Genomic DNA, 13,338 nt, shown 5'->3' with positions numbered 1-13,338 from the left:
CGCACGCGTGCTTCCCTCATGCCGTCGCAAAAAAAAAAAAAAAAAAAAAAGAAAATTGATCATATTTCGTGGCGCACGAGGCAACGAGTTATCAGAGCTCTGCAACCTATGAGTCGACCCCCGTTCCCAGATCTCAGTCTTTACGCACGCGTGCTTCCCTCATGCCGTCGCAAAAAAAAAAAAAAAAAAAAAAGAAAATTGATCATATTTCGTGGCGCACGAGGCAACGAGTTATCAGAGCTCTGCAACCTATGAGTCGACCCCCGTTCCCAGATCTCAGTCTTTACGCACGCGTGCTTCCCTCATGCCGTCGCAAAAAAAAAAAAAAAAAAAAAAAGAAAATTGATCATATTTCGTGGCGCACGAGGCAACGAGTTATCAGAGCTCTGCAACCTATGAGTCGACCCCCGTTCGCAGATCTCAGTCTTTACGCACGCGTGCTTCCCTCATGCCGTCGCAAAAAAAAAAAAAAAAAAAAAAGAAAATTGATCATATTTCGTGGCGCACGAGGCAACGAGTTATCAGAGCTCTGCAACCTATGAGTCGACCCCCGTTCCCAGATCTCAGTCTTTACGCACGCGTGCTTCCCTCATGCCGTCGCAAAAAAAAAAAAAAAAAAAAAAGAAAATTGATCATATTTCGTGGCGCACGAGGCAACGAGTTATCAGAGCTCTGCAACCTATGAGTCGACCCCCGTTCCCAGATCTCAGTCTTTACGCACGCGTGCTTCCCTAATGCCGTCGCAAAAAAAAAAAAAAAAAAAAAAGAAAATTGATCATATTTCGTGGCGCACGAGGCAACGAGTTATCAGAGCTCTGCAACCTATGAGTCGACCCCCGTTCGCAGATCTCAGTCTTTACGCACGCGTGCTTCCCTCATGCCGTCGCAAAAAAAAAAAAAAAAAAAAAAAGAAAATTGATCATATTTCGTGGCGCACGAGGCAACGAGTTATCAGAGCTCTGCAACCTATGAGTCGACCCCCGTTCCCAGATCTCAGTCTTTACGCACGCGTGCTTCCCTCATGCCGTCGCAAAAAAAAAAAAAAAAAAAAAGAAAATTGATCATATTTCGTGGCGCACGAGGCAACGAGTTATCAGAGCTCTGCAACCTATGAGTCGACCCCCGTTCCCAGATCTCAGTCTTTACGCACGCGTGCTTCCCTCATGCCGTCGCAAAAAAAAAAAAAAAAAAAAAAGAAAATTGATCATATTTCGTGGCGCACGAGGCAACGAGTTATCAGAGCTCTGCAACCTATGAGTCGACCCCCGTTCCCAGATCTCAGTCTTTACGCACGCGTGCTTCCCTCATGCCGTCGCAAAAAAAAAAAAAAAAAAAAAAGAAAATTGATCATATTTCGTGGCGCACGAGGCAACGAGTTATCAGAGCTCTGCAACCTATGAGTCGACCCCCGTTCCCAGATCTCAGTCTTTACGCACGCGTGCTTCCCTCATGCCGTCGCAAAAAAAAAAAAAAAAAAAAAAGAAAATTGATCATATTTCGTGGCGCACGAGGCAACGAGTTATCAGAGCTCTGCAACCTATGAGTCGACCCCCGTTCCCAGATCTCAGTCTTTACGCACGCGTGCTTCCCTCATGCCGTCGCAAAAAAAAAAAAAAAAAAAAAAGAAAATTGATCATATTTCGTGGCGCACGAGGCAACGAGTTATCAGAGCTCTGCAACCTATGAGTCGACCCCCGTTCCCAGATCTCAGTCTTTACGCACGCGTGCTTCCCTCATGCCGTCGCAAAAAAAAAAAAAAAAAAAAAAGAAAATTGATCATATTTCGTGGCGCACGAGGCAACGAGTTATCAGAGCTCTGCAACCTATGAGTCGACCCCCGTTCCCAGATCTCAGTCTTTACGCACGCGTGCTTCCCTCATGCCGTCGCAAAAAAAAAAAAAAAAAAAAAGAAAATTGATCATATTTCGTGGCGCACGAGGCAACGAGTTATCAGAGCTCTGCAACCTATGAGTCGACCCCCGTTCCCAGATCTCAGTCTTTACGCACGCGTGCTTCCCTCATGCCGTCGCAAAAAAAAAAAAAAAAAAAAGAAAATTGATCATATTTCGTGGCGCACGAGGCAACGAGTTATCAGAGCTCTGCAACCTATGAGTCGACCCCCGTTCCCAGATCTCAGTCTTTACGCACGCGTGCTTCCCTCATGCCGTCGCAAAAAAAAAAAAAAAAAAAAAAAAAGAAAATTGATCATATTTTGTGGCGCACGAGGCAACGAGTTATCAGAGCTCTGCAACCTATGAGTCGACCCCCGTTCCCAGATCTCAGTCTTTACGCACGCGTGCTTCCCTCATGCCGTCGCAAAAAAAAAAAAAAAAAAAAAGAAAATTGATCATAATTCGTGGCGCACGAGGCAACGAGTTATCAGAGCTCTGCAACCTATGAGTCGACCCCCGTTCCCAGATCTCAGTCTTTACGCACGCGTGCTTCCCTCATGCCGTCGCAAAAAAAAAAAAAAAAAAAGAAAATTGATCATATTTCGTGGCGCACGAGGCAACGAGTTATCAGAGCTCTGCAACCTATGAGTCGACCCCCGTTCCCAGATCTCAGTCTTTACGCACGCGTGCTTCCCTCATGCCGTCGCAAAAAAAAAAAAAAAAAAAAAGAAAATTGATCATATTTCGTGGCGCACGAGGCAACGAGTTATCAGAGCTCTGCAACCTATGAGTCGACCCCCGTTCCCAGATCTCAGTCTTTACGCACGCGTGCTTCCCTCATGCCGTCGCAAAAAAAAAAAAAAAAGAAAAAAGAAAATTGATCATATTTCGTGGCGCACGAGGCAACGAGTTATCAGAGCTCTGCAACCTATGAGTCGACCCCCGTTCCCAGATCTCAGTCTTTACGCACGCGTGCTTCCCTCATGCCGTCGCAAAAAAAAAAAAAAAAAAAAAAGAAAATTGATCATATTTCGTGGCGCACGAGGCAACGAGTTATCAGAGCTCTGCAACCTATGAGTCGACCCCCGTTCCCAGATCTCAGTCTTTACGCACGCGTGCTTCCCTCATGCCGTCGCAAAAAAAAAAAAAAAAAAAAAAGAAAATTGATCATATTTCGTGGCGCACGAGGCAACGAGTTATCAGAGCTCTGCAACCTATGAGTCGACCCCCGTTCCCAGATCTCAGTCTTTACGCACGCGTGCTTCCCTCATGCCGTCGCAAAAAAAAAAAAAAAAAGAAAAAAGAAAATTGATCATATTTCGTGGCGCACGAGGCAACGAGTTATCAGAGCTCTGCAACCTATGAGTCGACCCCCGTTCCCAGATCTCAGTCTTTACGCACGCGTGCTTCCCTCATGCCGTCGCAAAAAAAAAAAAAAAAGAAAAAAGAAAATTGATCATATTTCGTGGCGCACGAGGCAACGAGTTATCAGAGCTCTGCAACCTATGAGTCGACCCCCGTTCCCAGATCTCAGTCTTTACGCACGCGTGCTTCCCTCATGCCGTCGCAAAAAAAAAAAAAAAAAAAAAGAAAATTGATCATATTTCGTGGCGCACGAGGCAACGAGTTATCAGAGCTCTGCAACCTATGAGTCGACCCCCGTTCCCAGATCTCAGTCTTTACGCACGCGTGCTTCCCTCATGCCGTCGCAAAAAAAAAAAAAAAAAAAAAAGAAAATTGATCATATTTCGTGGCGCACGAGGCAACGAGTTATCAGAGCTCTGCAACCTATGAGTCGACCCCCGTTCGCAGATCTCAGTCTTTACGCACGCGTGCTTCCCTCATGCCGTCGCAAAAAAAAAAAAAAAAAAAAAGAAAATTGATCATATTTCGTGGCGCACGAGGCAACGAGTTATCAGAGCTCTGCAACCTTGAGTCGACCCCCGTTCCCAGATCTCAGTCTTTACGCACGCGTGCTTCCCTCATGCCGTCGCAAAAAAAAAAAAAAAAAAAAAAGAAAATTGATCATATTTCGTGGCGCACGAGGCAACGAGTTATCAGAGCTCTGCAACCTATGAGTCGACCCCCGTTCCCAGATCTCAGTCTTTACGCACGCGTGCTTCCCTCATGCCGTCGCAAAAAAAAAAAAAAAAAAAAAGAAAATTGATCATATTTCGTGGCGCACGAGGCAACGAGTTATCAGAGCTCTGCAACCTATGAGTCGACCCCCGTTCCCAGATCTCAGTCTTTACGCACGCGTGCTTCCCTCATGCCGTCGCAAAAAAAAAAAAAAAAAAAAAAGAAAATTGATCATATTTCGTGGCGCACGAGGCAACGAGTTATCAGAGCTCTGCAACCTATGAGTCGACCCCCGTTCCCAGATCTCAGTCTTTACGCACGCGTGCTTCCCTCATGCCGTCGCAAAAAAAAAAAAAAAAAAAAAAGAAAATTGATCATATTTCGTGGCGCACGAGGCAACGAGTTATCAGAGCTCTGCAACCTATGAGTCGACCCCCGTTCCCAGATCTCAGTCTTTACGCACGCGTGCTTCCCTCATGCCGTCGCAAAAAAAAAAAAAAAAAAAAGAAAATTGATCATATTTCGTGGCGCACGAGGCAACGAGTTATCAGAGCTCTGCAACCTATGAGTCGACCCCCGTTCCCAGATCTCAGTCTTTACGCACGCGTGCTTCCCTCATGCCGTCGCAAAAAAAAAAAAAAAAAAAAAAGAAAATTGATCATATTTCGTGGCGCACGAGGCAACGAGTTATCAGAGCTCTGCAACCTATGAGTCGACCCCCGTTCCCAGATCTCAGTCTTTACGCACGCGTGCTTCCCTCATGCCGTCGCAAAAAAAAAAAAAAAAAGAAAAAAGAAAATTGATCATATTTCGTGGCGCACGAGGCAACGAGTTATCAGAGCTCTGCAACCTATGAGTCGACCCCCGTTCCCAGATCTCAGTCTTTACGCACGCGTGCTTCCCTCATGCCGTCGCAAAAAAAAAAAAAAAAAAAAAGAAAATTGATCATATTTTGTGGCGCACGAGGCAACGAGTTATCAGAGCTCTGCAACCTATGAGTCGACCCCCGTTCCCAGATCTCAGTCTTTACGCACGCGTGCTTCCCTCATGCCGTCGCAAAAAAAAAAAAAAAAAAAAAAAGAAAATTGATCATATTTCGTGGCGCACGAGGCAACGAGTTATCAGAGCTCTGCAACCTATGAGTCGACCCCCGTTCCCAGATCTCAGTCTTTACGCACGCGTGCTTCCCTCATGCCGTCGCAAAAAAAAAAAAAAAAAAGAAAAAAGAAAATTGATCATATTTCGTGGCGCACGAGGCAACGAGTTATCAGAGCTCTGCAACCTATGAGTCGACCCCCGTTCCCAGATCTCAGTCTTTACGCACGCGTGCTTCCCTCATGCCGTCGCAAAAAAAAAAAAAAAAAAAAAAAAAAGAAAATTGATCATATTTCGTGGCGCACGAGGCAACGAGTTATCAGAGCTCTGCAACCTATGAGTCGACCCCCGTTCCCAGATCTCAGTCTTTACGCACGCGTGCTTCCCTCATGCCGTCGCAAAAAAAAAAAAAAAAAGAAAAAAGAAAATTGATCATATTTCGTGGCGCACGAGGCAACGAGTTATCAGAGCTCTGCAACCTATGAGTCGACCCCCGTTCCCAGATCTCAGTCTTTACGCACGCGTGCTTCCCTCATGCCGTCGCAAAAAAAAAAAAAAAAAAAAAAAAAGAAAATTGATCATATTTTGTGGCGCACGAGGCAACGAGTTATCAGAGCTCTGCAACCTATGAGTCGACCCCCGTTCCCAGATCTCAGTCTTTACGCACGCGTGCTTCCCTCATGCCGTCGCAAAAAAAAAAAAAAAAAAGAAAAAAGAAAATTGATCATATTTCGTGGCGCACGAGGCAACGAGTTATCAGAGCTCTGCAACCTATGAGTCGACCCCCGTTCCCAGATCTCAGTCTTTACGCACGCGTGCTTCCCTCATGCCGTCGCAAAAAAAAAAAAAAAAAGAAAAAAGAAAATTGATCATATTTCGTGGCGCACGAGGCAACGAGTTATCAGAGCTCTGCAACCTATGAGTCGACCCCCGTTCCCAGATCTCAGTCTTTACGCACGCGTGCTTCCCTCATGCCGTCGCAAAAAAAAAAAAAAAAAAAAAAAAAAAAAGAAAATTGATCATATTTCGTGGCGCACGAGGCAACGAGTTATCAGAGCTCTGCAACCTATGAGTCGACCCCCGTTCCCAGATCTCAGTCTTTACGCACGCGTGCTTCCCTCATGCCGTCGCAAAAAAAAAAAAAAAAAAAAAAAAGAAAATTGATCATATTTCGTGGCGCACGAGGCAACGAGTTATCAGAGCTCTGCAACCTATGAGTCGACCCCCGTTCCCAGATCTCAGTCTTTACGCACGCGTGCTTCCCTCATGCCGTCGCAAAAAAAAAAAAAAAAAAGAAAAAAGAAAATTGATCATATTTCGTGGCGCACGAGGCAACGAGTTATCAGAGCTCTGCAACCTATGAGTCGACCCCCGTTCCCAGATCTCAGTCTTTACGCACGCGTGCTTCCCTCATGCCGTCGCAAAAAAAAAAAAAAAAAAAAAAAAAGAAAATTGATCATATTTCGTGGCGCACGAGGCAACGAGTTATCAGAGCTCTGCAACCTATGAGTCGACCCCCGTTCCCAGATCTCAGTCTTTACGCACGCGTGCTTCCCTCATGCCGTCGCAAAAAAAAAAAAAAAAAAAAAAAAGAAAACTGATCATATTTCGTGGCGCACGAGGCAACGAGTTATCAGAGCTCTGCAACCTATGAGTCGACCCCCGTTCCCAGATCTCAGTCTTTACGCACGCGTGCTTCCCTCATGCCGTCGCAAAAAAAAAAAAAAAAAAAAAAAAAGAAAACTGATCATATTTCGTGGCGCACGAGGCAACGAGTTATCAGAGCTCTGCAACCTATGAGTCGACCCCCGTTCCCAGATCTCAGTCTTTACGCACGCGTGCTTCCCTCATGCCGTCGCAAAAAAAAAAAAAAAAAAAGAGAATTGATCATATTTCGTGGCGCACGAGGCAACGAGTTATCAGAGCTCTGCAACCTATGAGTCGACCCCCGTTCCCAGATCTCAGTCTTTACGCACGCGTGCTTCCCTCATGCCGTCGCAAAAAAAAAAAAAAAAAAAAAAAGAAAATTGATCATATTTCGTGGCGCACGAGGCAACGAGTTATCAGAGCTCTGCAACCTATGAGTCGACCCCCGTTCCCAGATCTCAGTCTTTACGCACGCGTGCTTCCCTCATGCCGTCGCAAAAAAAAAAAAAAAAAAAAAAAGAGAATTGATCATATTTCGTGGCGCACGAGGCAACGAGTTATCAGAGCTCTGCAACCTATGAGTCGACCCCCGTTCCCAGATCTCAGTCTTTACGCACGCGTGCTTCCCTCATGCCGTCGCAAAAAAAAAAAAAAAAAAGAGAATTGATCATATTTCGTGGCGCACGAGGCAACGAGTTATCAGAGCTCTGCAACCTATGAGTCGACCCCCGTTCCCAGATCTCAGTCTTTACGCACGCGTGCTTCCCTCATGCCGTCGCAAAAAAAAAAAAAAAAAAAAAAAAGAAAACTGATCATATTTCGTGGCGCACGAGGCAACGAGTTATCAGAGCTCTGCAACCTATGAGTCGACCCCCGTTCCCAGATCTCAGTCTTTGCGCACGCGTGCGTCCCTCATGCCGTCGCAAAAAAAAAAAAAAAAAAAAAAGAAAACTGATCATATTTCGTGGCGCACGAGGCAACGAGTTATCAGAGCTCTGCAACCTATGAGTCGACCCCCGTTCCCAGATCTCAGTCTTTACGCACGCGTGCTTCCCTCATGCCGTCGCAAAAAAAAAAAAAAAGAGAATTGATCATATTTCGTGGCGCACGAGGCAACGAGTTATCAGAGCTCTGCAACCTATGAGTCGACCCCCGTTCCCAGATCTCAGTCTTTACGCACGCGTGCTTCCCTCATGCCGTCGCAAAAAAAAAAAAAAAAAAAAAAAAGAAAACTGATCATATTTCGTGGCGCACGAGGCAACGAGTTATCAGAGCTCTGCAACCTATGAGTCGACCCGCGTTCCCAGATCTCAGTCTTTACGCACGCGTGCTTCCCTCATGCCGTCGCAAAAAAAAAAAAAAAAAAAAAAAGAAAACTGATCATATTTCGTGGCGCACGAGGCAACGAGTTATCAGAGCTCTGCAACCTATGAGTCGACCCCCGTTCCCAGATCTCAGTCTTTACGCACGCGTGCTTCCCTCATGCCGTCGCAAAAAAAAAAAAAAAAGAGAATTGATCATATTTCGTGGCGCACGAGGCAACGAGTTATCAGAGCTCTGCAACCTATGAGTCGACCCCCGTTCCCAGATCTCAGTCTTTACGCACGCGTGCTTCCCTCATGCCGTCGCAAAAAAAAAAAAAAAAAAAAAAAAAAAAATTGATCATATTTCGTGGCGCACGAGGCAACGAGTTATCAGAGCTCTGCAACCTATGAGTCGACCCCCGTTCCCAGATCTCAGTCTTTACGCACGCGTGCTTCCCTCATGCCGTCGCAAAAAAAAAAAAAAAAAGAGAATTGATCATATTTCGTGGCGCACGAGGCAACGAGTTATCAGAGCTCTGCAACCTATGAGTCGACCCCCGTTCCCAGATCTCAGTCTTTACGCACGCGTGCTTCCCTCATGCCGTCGCAAAAAAAAAAAAAAAAAAAAAAAGAAAACTGATCATATTTCGTGGCGCACGAGGCAACGAGTTATCAGAGCTCTGCAACCTATGAGTCGACCCCCGTTCCCAGATCTCAGTCTTTACGCACGCGTGCTTCCCTCATGCCGTCGCAAAAAAAAAAAAAAAAAAAAAAAAGAAAACTGATCATATTTCGTGGCGCACGAGGCAACGAGTTATCAGAGCTCTGCAACCTATGAGTCGACCCCCGTTCCCAGATCTCAGTCTTTACGCACGCGTGCTTCCCTCATGCCGTCGCAAAAAAAAAAAAAAAAAAGAGAATTGATCATATTTCGTGGCGCACGAGGCAACGAGTTATCAGAGCTCTGCAACCTATGAGTCGACCCCCGTTCCCAGATCTCAGTCTTTACGCACGCGTGCTTCCCTCATGCCGTCGCAAAAAAAAAAAAAAAAAAAAAAAAGAAAACTGATCATATTTCGTGGCGCACGAGGCAACGAGTTATCAGAGCTCTGCAACCTATGAGTCGACCCCCGTTCCCAGATCTCAGTCTTTACGCACGCGTGCTTCCCTCATGCCGTCGCAAAAAAAAAAAAAAAAAAAAAAAAGAAAACTGATCATATTTCGTGGCGCACGAGGCAACGAGTTATCAGAGCTCTGCAACCTATGAGTCGACCCCCGTTCCCAGATCTCAGTCTTTACGCACGCGTGCTTCCCTCATGCCGTCGCAAAAAAAAAAAAAAAAGAGAATTGATCATATTTCGTGGCGCACGAGGCAACGAGTTATCAGAGCTCTGCAACCTATGAGTCGACCCCCGTTCCCAGATCTCAGTCTTTACGCACGCGTGCTTCCCTCATGCCGTCGCAAAAAAAAAAAAAAAAAGAGAATTGATCATATTTCGTGGCGCACGAGGCAACGAGTTATCAGAGCTCTGCAACCTATGAGTCGACCCCCGTTCCCAGATCTCAGTCTTTACGCACGCGTGCTTCCCTCATGCCGTCGCAAAAAAAAAAAAAAAAAAAAAGAAAACTGATCATATTTCGTGGCGCACGAGGCAACGAGTTATCAGAGCTCTGCAACCTATGAGTCGACCCCCGTTCCCAGATCTCAGTCTTTACGCACGCGTGCTTCCCTCATGCCGTCGCAAAAAAAAAAAAAAAAGAGAATTGATCATATTTCGTGGCGCACGAGGCAACGAGTTATCAGAGCTCTGCAACCTATGAGTCGACCCCCGTTCCCAGATCTCAGTCTTTACGCACGCGTGCTTCCCTCATGCCGTCGCAAAAAAAAAAAAAAAAAAAAAAAAAAAATTGATCATATTTCGTGGCGCACGAGGCAACGAGTTATCAGAGCTCTGCAACCTATGAGTCGACCCCCGTTCCCAGATCTCAGTCTTTACGCACGCGTGCTTCCCTCATGCCGTCGCAAAAAAAAAAAAAAAAAGAAAAAAAAGAAAACTGATCATATTTCGTGGCGCACGAGGCAACGAGTTATCAGAGCTCTGCAACCTATGAGTCGACCCCCGTTCCCAGATCTCAGTCTTTACGCACGCGTGCTTCCCTCATGCCGTCGCAAAAAAAAAAAAAAAAAAAAAGAAAATTGATCATATTTCGTGGCGCACGAGGCAACGAGTTATCAGAGCTCTGCAACCTATGAGTCGACCCCCGTTCCCAGATCTCAGTCTTTACGCACGCGTGCTTCCCTCATGCCGTCGCAAAAAAAAAAAAAAAAAAAAAAAAAGAAAATTGATCATATTTCGTGGCGCACGAGGCAACGAGTTATCAGAGCTCTGCAACCTATGAGTCGACCCCCGTTCCCAGATCTCAGTCTTTACGCACGCGTGCTTCCCTCATGCCGTCGCAAAAAAAAAAAAAAAAAAAAAAAAGAAAATTGATCATATTTCGTGGCGCACGAGGCAACGAGTTATCAGAGCTCTGCAACCTATGAGTCGACCCCCGTTCCCAGATCTCAGTCTTTACGCACGCGTGCTTCCCTCATGCCGTCGCAAAAAAAAAAAAAAAAAAAGAGAATTGATCATATTTCGTGGCGCACGAGGCAACGAGTTATCAGAGCTCTGCAACCTATGAGTCGACCCCCGTTCCCAGATCTCAGTCTTTACGCACGCGTGCTTCCCTCATGCCGTCGCAAAAAAAAAAAAAAAAAAAAAAAGAAAATTGATCATATTTCGTGGCGCACGAGGCAACGAGTTATCAGAGCTCTGCAACCTATGAGTCGACCCCCGTTCCCAGATCTCAGTCTTTACGCACGCGTGCTTCCCTCATGCCGTCGCAAAAAAAAAAAAAAAAAAAAAAAGAGAATTGATCATATTTCGTGGCGCACGAGGCAACGAGTTATCAGAGCTCTGCAACCTATGAGTCGACCCCCGTTCCCAGATCTCAGTCTTTACGCACGCGTGCTTCCCTCATGCCGTCGCAAAAAAAAAAAAAAAAAAGAGAATTGATCATATTTCGTGGCGCACGAGGCAACGAGTTATCAGAGCTCTGCAACCTATGAGTCGACCCCCGTTCCCAGATCTCAGTCTTTACGCACGCGTGCTTCCCTCATGCCGTCGCAAAAAAAAAAAAAAAAAAAAAAAAGAAAACTGATCATATTTCGTGGCGCACGAGGCAACGAGTTATCAGAGCTCTGCAACCTATGAGTCGACCCCCGTTCCCAGATCTCAGTCTTTGCGCACGCGTGCGTCCCTCATGCCGTCGCAAAAAAAAAAAAAAAAAAAAAAGAAAACTGATCATATTTCGTGGCGCACGAGGCAACGAGTTATCAGAGCTCTGCAACCTATGAGTCGACCCCCGTTCCCAGATCTCAGTCTTTACGCACGCGTGCTTCCCTCATGCCGTCGCAAAAAAAAAAAAAAAGAGAATTGATCATATTTCGTGGCGCACGAGGCAACGAGTTATCAGAGCTCTGCAACCTATGAGTCGACCCCCGTTCCCAGATCTCAGTCTTTACGCACGCGTGCTTCCCTCATGCCGTCGCAAAAAAAAAAAAAAAAAAAAAAAAGAAAACTGATCATATTTCGTGGCGCACGAGGCAACGAGTTATCAGAGCTCTGCAACCTATGAGTCGACCCGCGTTCCCAGATCTCAGTCTTTACGCACGCGTGCTTCCCTCATGCCGTCGCAAAAAAAAAAAAAAAAAAAAAAAGAAAACTGATCATATTTCGTGGCGCACGAGGCAACGAGTTATCAGAGCTCTGCAACCTATGAGTCGACCCCCGTTCCCAGATCTCAGTCTTTACGCACGCGTGCTTCCCTCATGCCGTCGCAAAAAAAAAAAAAAAAGAGAATTGATCATATTTCGTGGCGCACGAGGCAACGAGTTATCAGAGCTCTGCAACCTATGAGTCGACCCCCGTTCCCAGATCTCAGTCTTTACGCACGCGTGCTTCCCTCATGCCGTCGCAAAAAAAAAAAAAAAAAAAAAAAAAAAAATTGATCATATTTCGTGGCGCACGAGGCAACGAGTTATCAGAGCTCTGCAACCTATGAGTCGACCCCCGTTCCCAGATCTCAGTCTTTACGCACGCGTGCTTCCCTCATGCCGTCGCAAAAAAAAAAAAAAAAGAGAATTGATCATATTTCGTGGCGCACGAGGCAACGAGTTATCAGAGCTCTGCAACCTATGAGTCGACCCCCGTTCCCAGATCTCAGTCTTTACGCACGCGTGCTTCCCTCATGCCGTCGCAAAAAAAAAAAAAAAAAAAAAAAGAAAACTGATCATATTTCGTGGCGCACGAGGCAACGAGTTATCAGAGCTCTGCAACCTATGAGTCGACCCCCGTTCCCAGATCTCAGTCTTTACGCACGCGTGCTTCCCTCATGCCGTCGCAAAAAAAAAAAAAAAAAAAAAAAAAGAAAACTGATCATATTTCGTGGCGCACGAGGCAACGAGTTATCAGAGCTCTGCAACCTATGAGTCGACCCCCGTTCCCAGATCTCAGTCTTTACGCACGCGTGCTTCCCTCATGCCGTCGCAAAAAAAAAAAAAAAAAAGAGAATTGATCATATTTCGTGGCGCACGAGGCAACGAGTTATCAGAGCTCTGCAACCTATGAGTCGACCCCCGTTCCCAGATCTCAGTCTTTACGCACGCGTGCTTCCCTCATGCCGTCGCAAAAAAAAAAAAAAAAAAAAAAAAGAAAACTGATCATATTTCGTGGCGCACGAGGCAACGAGTTATCAGAGCTCTGCAACCTATGAGTCGACCCCCGTTCCCAGATCTCAGTCTTTACGCACGCGTGCTTCCCTCATGCCGTCGCAAAAAAAAAAAAAAAAAAAAAAAAGAAAACTGATCATATTTCGTGGCGCACGAGGCAACGAGTTATCAGAGCTCTGCAACCTATGAGTCGACCCCCGTTCCCAGATCTCAGTCTTTACGCACGCGTGCTTCCCTCATGCCGTCGCAAAAAAAAAAAAAAAAGAGAATTGATCATATTTCGTGGCGCACGAGGCAACGAGTTATCAGAGCTCTGCAACCTATGAGTCGACCCCCGTTCCCAGATCTCAGTCTTTACGCACGCGTGCTTCCCTCATGCCGTCGCAAAAAAAAAAAAAAAAAGAGAATTGATCATATTTCGTGGCGCACGAGGCAACGAGTTATCAGAGCTCTGCAACCTATGAGTCGACCCCCGTTCCCAGATCTCAGTCTTTACGCACGCGTGCTTCCCTCATGCCGTCGCAAAAAAAAAAAAAAAAAAAAAGAA

Source organism: Ixodes scapularis, unplaced genomic scaffold (genome assembly GCF_016920785.2).
Source record: "Ixodes scapularis isolate PalLabHiFi unplaced genomic scaffold, ASM1692078v2 PGA_scaffold3__209_contigs__length_174095766, whole genome shotgun sequence".
NCBI lineage: Eukaryota > Metazoa > Arthropoda > Arachnida > Ixodida > Ixodidae > Ixodes > Ixodes scapularis.
Note: the sequence above shows the minus strand (reverse complement) of the source record.